Here is a 16,144-nt window from a genome sequence, read left to right on the forward strand (position 1 = left end):
GCATTCGATATTATAGTGAACTATTTAGAATAGTGGCATTATTAACATCTGTATAAATATATTAAAATTGGCCTTATAGTGAACATGTATTATTATATAAACTAGTACTAAAGCCCGTGTACACGGGCCATTTTTTTCAGAACAGTGGTCCCACCCCTTGCTCTCTCCCCCCTTTCTTTTGCTCTCTCTTCCCCCCTCTCTTTTGCTTTCTTTCCCCCCCTCTCTTTTGCTTTCTCTCCCCCCTCTCCTTTGTTCTCTCTCTCCCCTCTTTTGCTCTCTCTCTCCCCTCTTTTGCTCTCTCTCTCCCCTCTTTGGCTCTCTCCATCCTTTCTTTTGCTCTCTCGTCCCCCTCTTTGGCTCTCCCCCCCCTTTGGCTCTCCCCCCCCTCTTTGGCTCCCCCCCCCCCTCTTTGGCTCCCCCCCCCCTCTTTGGCTCTCTCCCCTCTTTTGCTCTCTCTCCTCTTTGGCTCTCTCTCTCCCCTCTTTGGCTCCCCCCCCCCTTTGGCTCTCTCTCCCCCCTCTTTGGCTCTCTCTCCCCCCTCTTTGGCTCTCTCTCCCCTCTCTTTGGCTCTCTCTCCTCTTTGGCTCTCTCTCTCCCCCCTCTTTGGCTCTCCCCTCCCCTTTGGCTCCCCCCTCCCCTTTGGCTCCCCCCCTCTTTGGCTCTCCCCCCCCCTCTTTTGCTCTCCCCTCCCCTCTTTGGCTCTCTCCCCCCTCTTTTGTTTTCTCCCCCCTCTTTGGTGCTCTCCCCCCCTCTTTGGCTCTCTCCCCCCCTCTTTGGCTCCCCCCCTCTTTGGCTCTGCCCCCCCTCTTTGGCTCTCTCTCCCCCCTCTTTGTGTCTCTCCCCTCTTTTGCTCTCCTCTTTGGCTCTCTTTCCTCTTTGGCTTTCTCTCTCCCCCCTCTTTGGCTCTCCCCCCTTTAGCTCTCTCCCCCCCCCCTTTGGCTCTCTCCCCCCCCCCCCCTCTTTGGCTCTCTCTCCCCCCTCTTTGGCTCTCTCTCCCCCCTCTTTGGCTCTCTCTCCTTTTTGGCTCTTTTTCCTCTTTGGCTCTCTCTCTCCCCCCTCTTTGGCTCTCCCCCCCTTCTCTTTGGCTCTCCCCCCCTTCTCTTTGGCTCTCTTCCCCCCCTTCTCTTTGGCTCTCTCTCCCCCCCCCCCTTCTCTTTGGCTCTCTCTCCCCCCCTTCTCTTTGGCTCTCTGCCCCCCCTTCTCTTTGGCTCTCTGCCCCCCCTTCTCTTTGGCTCTCTGCCCCCCCTTCTCTTTGGCTCTCTGCCCCCCCTTCTCTTTGGCTCTCTGCCCCCCCTTCTCTTTGGCTCTCTGCCCCCCCCTTCTCTTTGGCTCTCTGCCCCCCCCTTCTCTTTGGCTCTCTGCCCCCCCTTCTCTTTGGCTCTCTGCCCCCCCCTTCTCTTTGGCTCTCTGCCCCCCCTTCTCTTTGGCTCTCTGCATCCCCCTTCTCTTTGGCTCTCTGCCCCCCCCTTCTCTTTGGCTCTCTGCCCCCCCCTTCTCTTTGGCTCTCTGCCCCCCCTTCTCTTTGGCTCTCTGTCCACCCCCCCCTTCTATTTGGCTCTCTGCCCCCCCTTCTCTTTGGGTCTCTGCCCCCCCCCCCTTCTCTTTGGCTCTCTGCCCCCCCCTTCTCTTCGGCTCTCTGCCCCCCCCTTCTCTTTGGCTCTCTGCCCCCCCTTCTCTTTGGCTCTCTGCCCCCCTTTCTCTTTGGCTCTCTGTCCCCCCCTTCTCTTTGGCTCTCTGCCCCCCCCCTTCTCTTTGGCTCTCTGCCCCCCCCTTCTCTTTGGCTCTCTGCCCCCCCTCTTCTCTTTGGCTCTCTGCCCCCCCCTTCTCTTTGGCTCTCTGCCCCCCCTTCTCTTTGGCTCTCTGCCCCCCCCTTCTCTTTGGCTCTCTGCCCCCCCTTCTCTTTGGCTCTCTGCCCCCCCCTTCTCTTTGTCTCTCTCCCCCCCCTTCTCTTTGGCTCTCTCCCCCCCCCTTCTCTTTGGCTCTCTGCCCCCCCCCTTCTCTTTGGCTCTCTGCACCCCCCCTTCTCTTTGGCTCTCTGCCCCCCCCCTTCTCTTTGGCTCTCTGCACCCCCCCTTCTCTTTGGCTCTCTGCCCCCCCCCCTTCTCTTTGGCTCTCTGCCCCCCCTTCTCTTTGGCTCTCTGCCCCCACCTTCTCTTTGGCTCTCTGCCCCCCCCTTCTCTTTGGCTCTCTGCCCCCCCCTCCTGCTCCCTCTCTGGCTCTGTCTTCGCGGGACCCCGCCCGGCCACGCCCCATCGCGGCAACCCCCGCCCGGCCACGCCCCTCGCGACGCCTGGCCACGCCCCTCGCGACGCCCGGCCACGCCCCTCGCGACGCTCCCATCAGCCACAAACAGCTGTGAGGTCTGGGGAGCGCGTTGCCGCTACTCACGCAGCAGACCTCACAGCTGTTGAGTAGCTCGCGCTCCCTATCTCACAGCTGCTTGTATGCTGTGTACCTCGCGCTCCCAATCTGTCAGCTGTCAGCTATGCCGAGGTGCGCGAGAATAGAATCTAAGGCCAAGTGTTTGTCTGTACTGCGCATGACGGCTTCAGACAAACACTTGTCTTTTATAATATAGGATATGATGATATGTTATCAGTGATCTGCACTGTTGTTGCGCTTTCAGATCGCATTGTAAAACTTACAATATCAAGCGAGAACTCTTTGTTATCGAATATATGGAAAATACAGACAAGCGAACATTATCTGATATTGGTCCAATTTGAACATGTGATCGCAATACAGAAGCGGACTTTATTTGGAACTGATGATACAACGAACTTGAAAGGGAACTTCCTTGAAAGTTAACTTGATTGGCCGGGATATAGGTTACTTAAGCCAGTATATACTTATCTGATTTATAAGCAGCAACATTTTTAAATTGTCTTTTAGTGCAATTGCGCATATAAAATATATACTTAAAGCATTTATTGATATAGAAATCGGATGAGGATAACACAGAAGATAGAATACATTGTTATTATTGTTATTTTGTGAGTCTGATTCTGGTGAAACCGGAAAAGGAACACCTAATTTACCTGTATAAAAAGCACCTGTGTAAATCCAATGGCAGCATTTTTAAATTTTACTGCTCTTGAGAAAGACGAATGTATCGTTGAAATGTGTAGAGCTATTTATCAGAGCTTTTATGTTTGTCCATAGTGACATATTTTAAATAAATGTTTGTTTTTATAACGAATATTTGCTTGCTGCCTTTTGGAATTATTATACAATAACCAGAAGCATCACAGGAGGAGCCGGATTCCAATTATATCGGAGTGAGTATACTGCACATTATATACACTGTGTATTACCAAACTTTGAGTGTAAACTTTATCACTTGCAGTTATATCGGAACTAGGAGATCTTATTCAGTATACCAGTTATACTTAAACGAAGAAGACGGACTCTGAATTCTCTCAGAGTGAGTATACTGCACTAATTATATGGTGTCGATCTACACATGTAAAAGTAAAGTCCTTTTATTCTCAGGCCCAAATCGGAGCACCAGACAAGATCAGACCTGCGCCTCTATATTCCATATCCACTATTCCATAGCGGTCTTTAGGGAGAGACTGATAGACGGCAGCGGTATACACAGAGGGGAGTATTCTAGTCATTTCTGTACCAATATTTGCTGTAACATCTAGCATATTTTGTATAGATAATTTTGTGTTAGCATGTGAGCAAATGACATTTCCAAAAATGTATCACAGTGAAATAGTGCTAATAGTGAACTAGCATTAAACACCCCAAAAAATCCAATAAAAACCTCAAAAATTGAAGAAGAATTTTCAGAATAGAATATATGTATATTGGATGCGCCAAAAAAGACACTAAAAGTAGTGTCCTAGTCTTAGAAATCAGGATTTGTTTTAGTAGGATTTGATTATGTTTCTTTCCTAAGATACGGTGAGTCCACGGAATCATCAATTACTGTTGGGAATATCACTCCTGGCCAGCAGGAGGAGGCAAAGACCACCACAGCAAAGCTGTTAAATGTCACTTTTTTCTTCCCACAATCCCCAGTCATTCTCTTTGCCTTCGGTGCAAGGAGGAGGTGAAGTTTTTAGTGTCTGAAGATATTTTACTTCAATAAAGATTTTACTATTTTGAAGCCAGAGTAGGTTTACTCTGAACTTCCTCTCAAGTTTGGGTCTAGCCGTACTCCACGTTAGTCTCTTTAGTAGGACAGTGGTGGCTTTTAAGCAGTTAAGAACTTGTGGAGGAGGCTTCACTGCATTGTTCTAACATGTTGCTGCCCTGGTATAGAAAGCCTGAGTAGGTTTACTCTGTTATTTCTTTGTTTACAGGTCTCTGTGAGGAGTGGCATCTTCTCATAAAGGGTAAGTCATACTCCTGCTGGATGACCACACTGCAGGTAAGTGCCTTTTTGTCTTCTGTGGCTAGGAGGCTGGCACTGAAGGGGTTAAGAGCCCTCTGCTTTTAATAAGGGACCAAAATCCTTAATGAACGATAGTTTATGGCAGTGAGCAGCCATTTTAATTGCATATGACTAGGGAAACTTAGGGGTTAATCTCCTTCACGGAAAGGAAGGGGTTAACCATATATGTGGGTTTAAACTTAATTTTTTTATAGCTCTCTGGAAATTATTTGTGAGCAATCTCTGGTAAACCTTAGTTTCAGTTCCAGTAATTTGTTTAGAAGAATTATTCTCTGAGAACAGTCTTTTGGGGTTAATTATCTATTTCTTTTATCTGCTGTGTGTCTTTAGGTCTACCGCTACACTGATAGACCTATACTATGTTTGGCAGCCCCTCTAGGTCCCTTATATTGAAAAATCTGTTTTATTATGCTGGCAGGGACTGTTAGGAGAGTGCAGTCATAGTGCCGCTACACCTACGGGGCTGGAGATGTGTTTCACTTTTAAAAAAGCAACTGTGACATTATATATTTTGCCCTGCAGGATCTCCTCTTGTAAGGAGTGGAGTCTTTAGAGGAGAGCTTGGGCTTCATGTTTTATGCTCCTTTTGACAGAATGAAGCTTCATGCCATGCCGATTTCTTGGCCCCGCCTTCTTCTTCTCGGGATGGAGCAGCTCCATTTTTAGAGCTTGCCGGGCTTGGTTAGGTGACTCCGCTTTGTTCTCTGGCTGAGAACGGAGAAGACTCTTTTTTTTCTGGCTGTTTGGATTAAATAGCTGTCAGTAGATACCAGGGTTATAATACAATTTATTTATTATTATTATTTAAAATCACCTCCAATTTAAATGTATATATGAAACAATGGAAATTAATATCTATTCCTAAATTCTTGAGATTAGTTAAATTTATAAACACATTGAAATATATTAAGTAGAGACTAAATGATGAATCAATTATGCATGCTTATTTTGTTACAATATTCTATACAACAGATAATGAATGATATAACTTTAAAATTAACTTTACTCACAATGAATCGCATTAAAATACCACAATAAAATACCAACTATATATATATATATATATATATATATATATAAAACAATATAACAAGATACTTCACACAAATCTTACTGGATCTCAATAGATTTAAGATAACTTTCAGACAAGAATAATTAAAGGGCCATAATACCCAAATGTTTAAACACTTGAAAGTGATGCAGTATAGCTGTAAAAAGCTGACTAGAAAATATCTCCTGAACATCTCTATGTTAAAAATAAAGATATTTTACCTCAAAAGTTCCTCAGTAGCCACCTCCCATTGTAAAGGATTTCTAAGCAGCATAATAGTGTGTCTGTCCTGGGACAGCTTAGGGAATGAGCCTTGTGCACTCTCATATTATTTCCCTATTCAGCTTACTATGAAATCTCATAAGAGTTAAGTCAAATCTCTTGAGATTACAGTAAAAGAGTTCATGACCTCAGCACTGATAATGCTGATTGGCTACTGTTCATTTCTTAATTTTTTTATTTATTTTTTACCTGCAGCTGAGCTGCAGCTGAGTATAACTTTTTACACAGAACTTACTCTGTTGAGCTGAGGATATTGTTGTGAGGTAAAATATCTTCCTTTTTTACATAGAGATGCTCAGGTTATATTTTCCTGTCAGCTTTTTACAGCTATACTGCATCCGTTTCAAGTGATTTAGCATATGAGTATTATGTCCCTTTAAGCTACTTAGCCCACAAATGATTCTATATAACTCCAAGTAAAAACACCAGAAGTTGTATATATTATTAATGCAAACAGCCAGTTTATATGCCAATATGTCTGACCTGAATTTACCTCTTTTTTAGCTACAATAAGGCAAGTTCTAATCTATCTATCTATCTATCTATCTATCTATATATATATATATATATATATATAGAGAGAGAGAGAGAGAGAGAGAGAACAATAATTGTAATTGATTTATGATATTAAAATACAAAATTCTTCCTAAACTTTAATATTTAATACCAGTATACTTATTACCCTTAGTTTAACTAATATTAAATATAAGAATAAATCCTCCTTTTACATCACAACTACGATATAACTATAGTTTTAGAAATACCTTTGTTTAAAATATTAAATATACAGCTGCTTATACTTTACCAGATCACCAGTTTGACAATCAGTTAATATCCAAATATGTCTATCGTCATATGTCTTAGGGGAATTATGCACATTTGTAAGAGAATTAATCTTGATAGTCTCCTATCCACAAAGAGTGTTCCAACGTATTTGTCTTACAGAAAACTGTGTTCGCACACTGGTCTCTCTATAAGCAAAAATGGCAGCAAGCAGGATTGCAACAGTTACCAAGGAAAATTTTCAGCCAACTTTTTTTTTCTCTGTGTGCAGGGAGTTTCTGTCTGAGACAAAACTCCTACCCATTTCTTAATCATTTGATAGATTTGGATACGACCTTGTCTCTGATTAGCTACTGGGAAATTACATTTTCAACAGCTAAATGTCTTTTGGCTGTAATACCGGATTTAGGCCATCGGGGGCAGCAGACAAAGACAGTTTCATTTTTAACATCGCTAACAGTAAAAATAGATACTTATATATTTTTATATGTATATTTAATATATTCACTATTTCTTGATATTTATAAACCTGTCTGGTCAATACATATGTGTCCCATCTAATACAATTTAGCATGTATTTATAGAGACTAAACATGAGAATATACTTATCATATTTTAGAAGATGCCTTTAAAGTTGCATTTTTATGAGGGACTAGTAGTATCAATCAATAAAATATATATATCTGTCTGACTTATTCTGTATATCAGCTCATTTGATATACTGGTACATATATAATTTTCTAGTCACATATTATATCATAGATATACATGATTATTATAGTTATGTATTAATACATGTCTCAACAGTGTTTAATACATGGGCTGAACATCTATGCATTTATATATTAGCTTATAGTATCTTATTTAGAAACCTCATCTTCACATCGGATTCTTCCCTGTAATGTTCACTAGATTTCTGGAAAACAAAGAAAAAATCTATTTATTTTGAAATAACTTAAACATTTATATATACCAATGCAGTTATTTATTTTTAATTCATTATATCCAACACAGTATGTAACAAGTGATGTATCTCTTAGATCATTATCTATATTATTCAGGCAGTCTGTGGTATACATTAATTTATCTAAGAACTATGTAGATAGTTTGTTATCAAAAGTACATAGGCTAAGATATTTTAAAATCTTAATTCTTAGGCTTTCAACTTCCCATATGTTAGCTGTAACATGAGCCCAGACGCCTATGTGTATTCAGCTCAGTGTGGGACAATTTAACACTGAGATAATAAATTGTTGGTCATCCTGGAAAGGTATCTCAAATTGTAGACCATTCGGCTGCCTATCTACAGGGGTTCCTGTGATCTAAGTTATGAATTTCTTAGGCTAAATTAATTTAGAGATTTCAATCTGGGAAGGCTATGATCAAAGGCTCTTGAGATGTGACATTATCTCTTATAGTTTTGGACCAATCTTTGTTCTTTTAGAAGTCCTGTCTATATATTTTGTTCTACAAGTCTGTAGTTGAGAACAAAAGGGAGGGGTTGATATCACCCATTCCAGTGTTTGTTCACAATGCAGCTAAATTAATTCATAATAGATATTAGCTAAATTAGATATTAAATTATGTGATATCCAATGCCACTCAGCCATACCCTGACATAGCATGGATATTGTAATGGGAATGTTTATTATGTCCCATTCTGAGATATATCTCGGTTTGTAGCAAAGAACAAGGCTCTGCAGTGGCTAAACCAGCTGAGAATAGAGCTACAACCTGTAAAACCCACTGTTGAATCTGACCTAAGAGTGTCCAAACAGATGTATTTAATAGCTTTGCATTACTTTATAATATAGTAAGCTTTGCTTATAGTATGGGGTTTTCAGTAATGTTTTAAACAGAAACGTTCTGTTTTTTTCCTCTGTTTTGTACCATTAAAAATGTTTATTGGCTCTTGTGGAACAATCTGTTTTATAAGTACATCTTTCCTTCATACTTAGAATATATCTTTTAAAGAAATAAAGAAATTCTTTGTTAGAGCCTTGTGCGTCTAAGTATTATCTTAGTCAGTTTTAAATGTTTTCTGTACCTCTGGTTTAGCAAATGCTATTAAATGTACAGATAGGTTTGAGCCTCATGTCTCCCAGGATGATGCTGTTAAGGCAATGCCACAGCTTTCTCCTTAAACGTCCTAAGCCTTTATGGCGTCACATGCAGTGCCCTGCAGTTCCTCACAATCTCCTGGAGGAGTGTATTTGCCTACAGATGTTGCAGCTCAGGTATACTCTGCGGTATCTGCGGCTTTATCTGTTTTTCCTTATCTACAGGGAAAATTCAAGAGGACATTTAAAGTTCAGATTGTAAGGTTTCTGCTCCACATTCTGCTATGCGAGTCGTTCTCTCTCCTAAGTCTAGTGAGGGAGATTCACTGGTAGATTTTGAGAGTGAAATCTTAAACTTGGTCGGTATAATTCCTTCATCTGATGCTGAAGTCATCTCCTTCAGATGTATGCTTGCACACCTAGTGCACGGGGAAAATTGAACCAAGGAAATTGTTCTGGACGTGCTATGGAAATTTTCACAGGTGTAGGAGAGCTAGGGATACCTCTCTCTCTCTCTGTCTCCTGTCCTTTAAAGGATGTTCCTGTTGCTGACTCCATTAATTTGCATGGTGCCCTAAGTAGAAGGAAGCTTTTCTACTATGGCTTAGAGAACCTCGATCCCTATGGAGGGTAGCTGTTCCTTTACAAATCCATGGATAAGAAGCTCAAGGTTTAATGGTTCATTTAGAGCAATGTCTTGTCTTAGTAGACTTGTGGTGCTAGCCCTCTGGGCATTGTGGCTGAAATCTTGGTCAGCTGGGAACCTGCCTATGGCTTAGTGGTACAGCCTAGGCTTTCTAGTTCTGCAGTTGCAGGCTCAATATTTTATGTTTTCTCCAATTCCATACTTGTGTTGTTTCCTTTCAAGGATGAGACCTTGTTTGAATTTGGTCTGGCAGGATTATCCTCTGACTTTTTGGGTGAAAAAAGGGTTTTTCTACCTCACGTCAATAGAGGAAGACTATAGCCAGTTTTTCCCTTTCCTCTTTCTGCAGGGTCAGTTATGTCTCTTGGAGTCCTATCTAAGATTTCCTCCCAGAGGTAGATTTCTCCTTCTAGAGTATCTGCAATCCAGGTATGATGGGAGGGATTCCTTAAACTGGATTCAGGGCCTTCCTCTCTGGGAGTGATAGTTCCAGTTCCAGTCTAGGAATGGGATGTAGGTATTTACCTCAAGTTTCTCAGGTTCTGACCTTCAAAGTAGTATCCATTCTCCCTTGGTTCAAGAGGGCCTGTTCTTAACAAACATAGACCTGAAGGATTTGTATTTCTTATTCCCATTATTTGGGATCTTATCAAGTTTCTGAGTTCTGTCATCTTAGAAAGACTTTTAGGTCTTGGAGTATTGCAAGGGTGCTCTTCTGGGCAATATATGATTCAGGTGTCATCCTTATTCGAGCAAACTCTCTTTCAAGAGATCTTGTCCAATTTACTTTTCCATGGATGGGAAATGAATCTGGAGAAAAGTTTCCTTGTTTTTTCTACAAGGGGGATTTATTGGGGAATTAATAGATTCTCTGTCTAGGAGAAGATTTTTAACATAGGTCAGATAATCAAGGATTTATTCCTTTTCCTTTCTCTGCAGTTTACCGTCCGGCTATCAGCAAATTCTTGTGGTCCAGAAGGTTGGGAGTTTGAATCAAGCTACAGTTAATTTTATCTTCACTTTTCAGTGACTCAATGTATGGAGGGAATTGATCTGATGGTTATCATGGACATCATTCCCTTTGATATTTTCCATAAAATGGAGAACATTCAGATCTGTCTCAGAGGATAGATCTAGATCAGTCGACAAGAGGCTCTCTCCCATAGTGGTTTCTCAGTCAGGTGTATCTGTCTCAGGGTGCGTGCTTCTAGAGACATTCCTGGGTGATGAGACCACGGACGCCAACCTGCTAGGCTTGGAAACAGTCTAGGTCTTTTTTAAGGTGCAGGGATTATGGACTCAGAAGTCTCTGCTCTCCTCTTTATCATCTTGGAGTTGAGAGCGATTTACAATGCTCTGATGGCTTGGCCTCAGTTATTCTTAACTTGGTTCTAGTCAAACAATATCACCTCAATGGTTTACATCATCCACCAGGGAGGAACTCAGAGTTCCTTAGCCTTGTAGGAGGGGACTTGGATTGTTCAGTGGGCAGAAGCTCACAATTGTAGTCTATCTGCCATCCACATTCCAGGAGAGGACAACTGGAAAGCAGTTTTCCTGAACAGACAGATTTTTCAACCTGGGAACTCCATCCAGAGGTGTTCTCCAACTTAACCCTCAAATGGGGGGTGCCTGAGTTAGTTCGGATTTCGTTTTAGCAAAATGCCAAGCTGCCAAGGTATGGTTCGAAGTCAAGAGATCCACAGGTCGCTCTGATAGATGCTCTAGTGATTCCTTTGGATTTCAGTCTAGCATACATGTTTCCTCTGTTTGCTCTCCTTCCACAAGTCATTGCTCTTATCAAATAGGAGAGAGGGTCAGTAATTCTAATAGTCCCTGCATGGTGTTGCTGGATCTGGTATTCAGGCCTAATGGAGATGGCATCTCTTCCACCTTGGAGACTGCCTCTGAGGAAGGACCTTCTGATTCAGGGTCTCTTCTCCCATACAAATTTCGTTTCTCTGAAGCTGACTGCTTGGAGATTGAACGCTTAGTTCTCTCTAAGCGTGGTTTTTCTGAGTCAGTCATTGAGACCATGATTCAGGCTTGCAAGCCTGTTATGGCAAAGATTTACCATAAGATATGGCGTAAATATCTTTATTGGTGTGAATCCAAGGGCTGCTCCTGGAGTAGGGTCAGGATTCTTAGAATTTTGTCCTTTCTACAGGAGGTCTGGGGAAAGGTTTTGTCAGTCAGTTCTATGAAGGGTCAGATTTTTGCATTATCTTTTTTGCTGCATAAGAGTCTGGCGGACGTGCCAGATGTATAATCTTTTTGTCAGGCTTTGGTCAGTATCAGGCCTGTGTTAAAATCTGTTGCTTCTCCTGGGAGCCTTAACTTTGTTCTTAAAGTTTTGCAGCAAGCTCAGTTTGAGCCATTGCAGTCCATAGATATTAGTTTGTTACCTTGGAAGGTTTTGTTTCTTATTGCTATCTCTTCTGTTTGGAGAGTGTTGGAACTCTCAGTTTTGTAGTGTTATTCGCCTTATCTTATCTTTCATGCCGATGAGGCAGTTCTTCGTACTAAGTTAGGTTCCTTCCTAAAGTGGTTTTGGACAGAAATTGTTGTTCCTTCTCTTTGTCATAGTTCTCTTTTTCTGAAGAACATTTATTGCACAGCTTGGAGGTGGTGCGTGCTTTAAAATTTTATTTACAGGCGACTAAGGATTTTCACCAGTCTTCTGCCCTTTGAGAATTACAGCTCATTCCACTAGGGCTGCCTCTTCTTCTTGTGTTTTCAAACATGAAGCTTCTGTGGAATGGATTTGCAAGATTGCAACTTGGTCTTCTCTGCATACCCTGTTCAAATTTTACAAATTTGATTCTTTTGCCTCGGCTGAGGTTGTTTTGGGAGAAAGGTTCTTCAAGCGGTGGTGCCTTCTGTTTAGGTTACCTGTGTTGTCCCTCCCTCATTATCTGTGTCTTCTATCTTGGGTATTGGTTCCCAACAGCAATTGATGATTCCGTGGACTCACCATATCTTAGGAAAGAAAACAAAATTTATGCTTACCTGATTAATTTATTTATTTCTGGATAAAGTGAGTCCACGGCCTGCCGTTTATTTTAAGACAGTTATTTTTAACTTTAACCTCAGCACCTCTACACCTTGTGTTATTTCCTTTATTCTCCATTTTCCTTCGGTCAAATGACTGGGGATTGTGGGAAGGGAAGTGACATTTAACAGCTTTGCTGTGGTGCTCTTTGCCTCCTCCTGCTGACCAGGAGTGATCTTCCCAACAGTAATTGATGATTCCGTGGACTCACTGTATCTGGAAAAAAATTCATTTATCAGTTATGCATAATATTTTTTTTATGTGTTATGGGTAAAAAGTCAGATATTTGTGGGACTGATTTCTAAGACTAGGATACTACTTTTAGTGTCTTTTTAGGAGCATCCTATATACATATTTCTATATGTGATCAAATGACTCAGGCACACTAAATTCAAGATATCGAGATTGCGCTAACTTCTTGTCCCCATATACTTCTATGCGGCATGCTACAAAAAACCTTTTGCTCGTACGTTAACCCATCACTGCGCTAAAAAACATATTAAAATATATAAGTATTAAATAAAAATTATATTTCATGTTTCAAGGTATTTGACTTGGAAAGGCTCAAAAGTGTGTATATGTGTGTGTGTGTATACAAGTGTATTTATGTGTTTATATGTATGTATATGTGTTTATATGTATGTATATGTACACAAACATATTTACACATATAAACACATACTATATAGACAAGCACACACATATATATATATATGTACACACATACACATATTTAGACATAGTTATATATATTCAAACACCTTTTCGTATACTATACAGTCAAACACCTTGTCATATCCCATATCTCTTTTAAAAGTTTTTTTATTAATAGTAATATTATATTTTTTATTAAAAAAATATCTATCTTAGTTTAATAGTTTATTTTAATGTTTTTTGATGTGTTTTGTGGGCATTTTTGTTTAACACTTGCAGTTTACTTCAGGTCTCAAGTCGCGCTAAATATTCTAGCTCAGTTTCAGCTTTCTCTCAAGTGCAAACTGTAACTTGAAATATGTGCTCTAATTAGTGGTGTCACAATATCCATTAAAATTATAGGTTGCTCTAGAGTGATGTTGGCAATGCTAATCCTTCTCTGGTAACTAGAATTTACCATAGACTTGCAATATCAAGTTGCGTGCAAATGTTAGCATGGCTCAGCAATATTGCTTATTATGTCCCGCGCTATCATTATAATTTGGTCCATCATGTATTATACAATCAAAAATTCAAGGGTGGTATATTTAAATTCTGGTTATTAAACATCTTGCTCATTTAAAGGGATACTGAACCCATCTTTTTTCTTTTGTGATTCAGATAGAGCATGCAATTTTAAGCAACTTTCTAATTTACTCCTATTATCAATTTTTCTTCGTTCTCTTGCTATCTTTATTTGAAAAAGAAGGCATCTAAGCTTTTTTTTGTTCAGAACTCTGGATAGCATTTTTTATTGGTGGATGAATTTATCCACCAATCAGCAAGGACAACCCAGGTTGTTCACCAAAAATGGACCGGCATCTAAACTTACATTCTTGCATTTCAAATAAAGATACCAAGAGAATACAGACAATTTGATAATAGGAGTATATTAGAAAGTTGCTTAAAATGTCATGCTCTATCTGAATCACAAAAGAAAAAATTTGGGTTCAGTGTCCCTTTAATGACAACATAACCTTATAAAATTACCATCTTTCATGACTTCATGTGCAAAATTAAGGGGACATCCTAATGCTTTTACTACAAAACCTTATTTTAAAAGAAACATATCCACAGAGCAATTGTTTTCAGGTTGCAAAAAAAATAAACATTAGCATTTATCTTAAAAGATTAATTGGATAAGGAGTAAAATATCCATTTAAATGCTTGTTAAAAAATATCTTCCCATTTATATACATCATATTACTCATATTTTTATGTTTAATGGGCACACATAATTCTGCAAATGCATTGCTACAACCAATTGACTATCATTTGATTAGTTAATTGTATTTTTAATATTAGCGGAAATTGTATAATTTCCATTTCACTTTTTTTGAAGATAATCATTTACCATATTGTTTTGCAAAGTGTCTGAAAATATCATTAACAAACAAATGCTAGGTAGTATTCCAACAATTTTGTAAATGCTTAAGAATAATTATTGGGTGCATTCAACAAAACATTGTGAATAGAAGATAAACCAGGGAATTTATTCAGAATTAAAATGTGCATATTTTGTTTAAAACACGCATCATCAATCTTATAATTCCTTTTTTTTTATTAATGCAAATTTGTTTTTAACTGCTGCTTCAACATTTTTTTGTAAATAAAGAACATATCAAACTAAAATGAGCTTGCTAGTTTAGAGTGTAACTTGCTGTCATCTCAATTTGATCTTTACATTTCACAGCATTCAATTTGTTTAATCACCTTCAAAAGCCATTCTTTATAATCACAATTTTATTAGGCACAATAACTTGAAAATTTCATTACTTTAGTAAGATATATACAGTAATTGACATTGTGTATGTGCAGGAATGAGAATACAATAAACTCAAATACATTATAGATAATGCTGTAAATGAGAATTTCCTAGTATGCTAACTAACCATTAAATGCAATAAAAGAAAACATATAAAACAATTATAACCAAAAACAAATTCAAAAATGAATGATTAATTTACGAAGTTCACTTGTAAAATGAGTGGATGATAAGCCATCAGGTGACGTAATTGGGAAGACGAAACATTTTCTATACCTATCTATTTAAAGACAAAAGCTTAGGAGAGGTACACATTTAGTGGTTTGGTATTTTATTGTGCAGTTTGCATGGATTTTAAAGTCTTATACTTTATATATATATATATATATATATATATATATATATATATTATAAGACTTTAAAATCCATGCAAACTGTACAAAAAATACCAAACCACTAAATGTGTACCTCTCCTAAGCTTTTGTCTTTAAATAGATAGGTATAGAAAATGTTGCATATACAGTATCCCACAAAAGTGAGAACACCCCTCACATTTTTGAAAATATTTTATTAAATTAAATTTGCTGTCCCCTCAAAATAACTCAACACACAGTCATTAATGTCTAACCTGTTGGCAACAAAAGTGAGTACACACTTAAGTGGAAATGCATAAATTATGCCAAATGAGCTACTTTCCCTCCATAGTGTCATGTGACTCGTTAGTGTTACAAGGTCTCAGGTGTCAATGGGGGAGCAGGTGTGTTAAGTTTGGTGTTATCACTCTCACACTCTCTCATACTTGTCACTGGAAGTTCAACATGGCACCTCATGGCAAAGAACTCTCTGAGGATCTGAAAAAAAGAATTGTTGCTCTACATAAAGATGGCCTAGGCTGTCCCCTCATACTGGAAGGAAAAATTGAAGCACCAGTGATCTCAGATCATGCTCCAATCATGATAAAGTTGCAAATAGCCCAAACTCAAAGGCACACAATAAAATGGTCGTTCCCTAAATATCTTTATCAGGATGTCAACCTAAAGAGTCACTTAATAGGAGAGTGGTTGGTGTACCAGTCTACTAACAGGGAACATTTGGACACACCCTTCCTTTTCTGGGAGACCGGGAAGGCAGTCCTTAGGGGAATAACTAACACATACATGATTAGTATTAAAAAAGGAAGACGGTGACTGATGAAACTCAGCTGAATAGATTACTCAATGCTAGGAACAAATACCTACGTAACCCTACTGCCACAAACAAAAATAAATGCAAGGAAATTAAAGCATTGAGAGATGACACCTTGCTTCAGGAATCTACTAGAGCCCTGAATACATCTCACAGAAGATTATGGGAATAAAATAGAGAGACTTTTAGCCAGGCTCATGACACTCGTTAGACCCCCTAACA

This window comes from Bombina bombina, chromosome 2, assembly GCF_027579735.1.
Source record: "Bombina bombina isolate aBomBom1 chromosome 2, aBomBom1.pri, whole genome shotgun sequence".
Taxonomy (NCBI): Eukaryota; Metazoa; Chordata; class Amphibia; order Anura; family Bombinatoridae; genus Bombina; species Bombina bombina.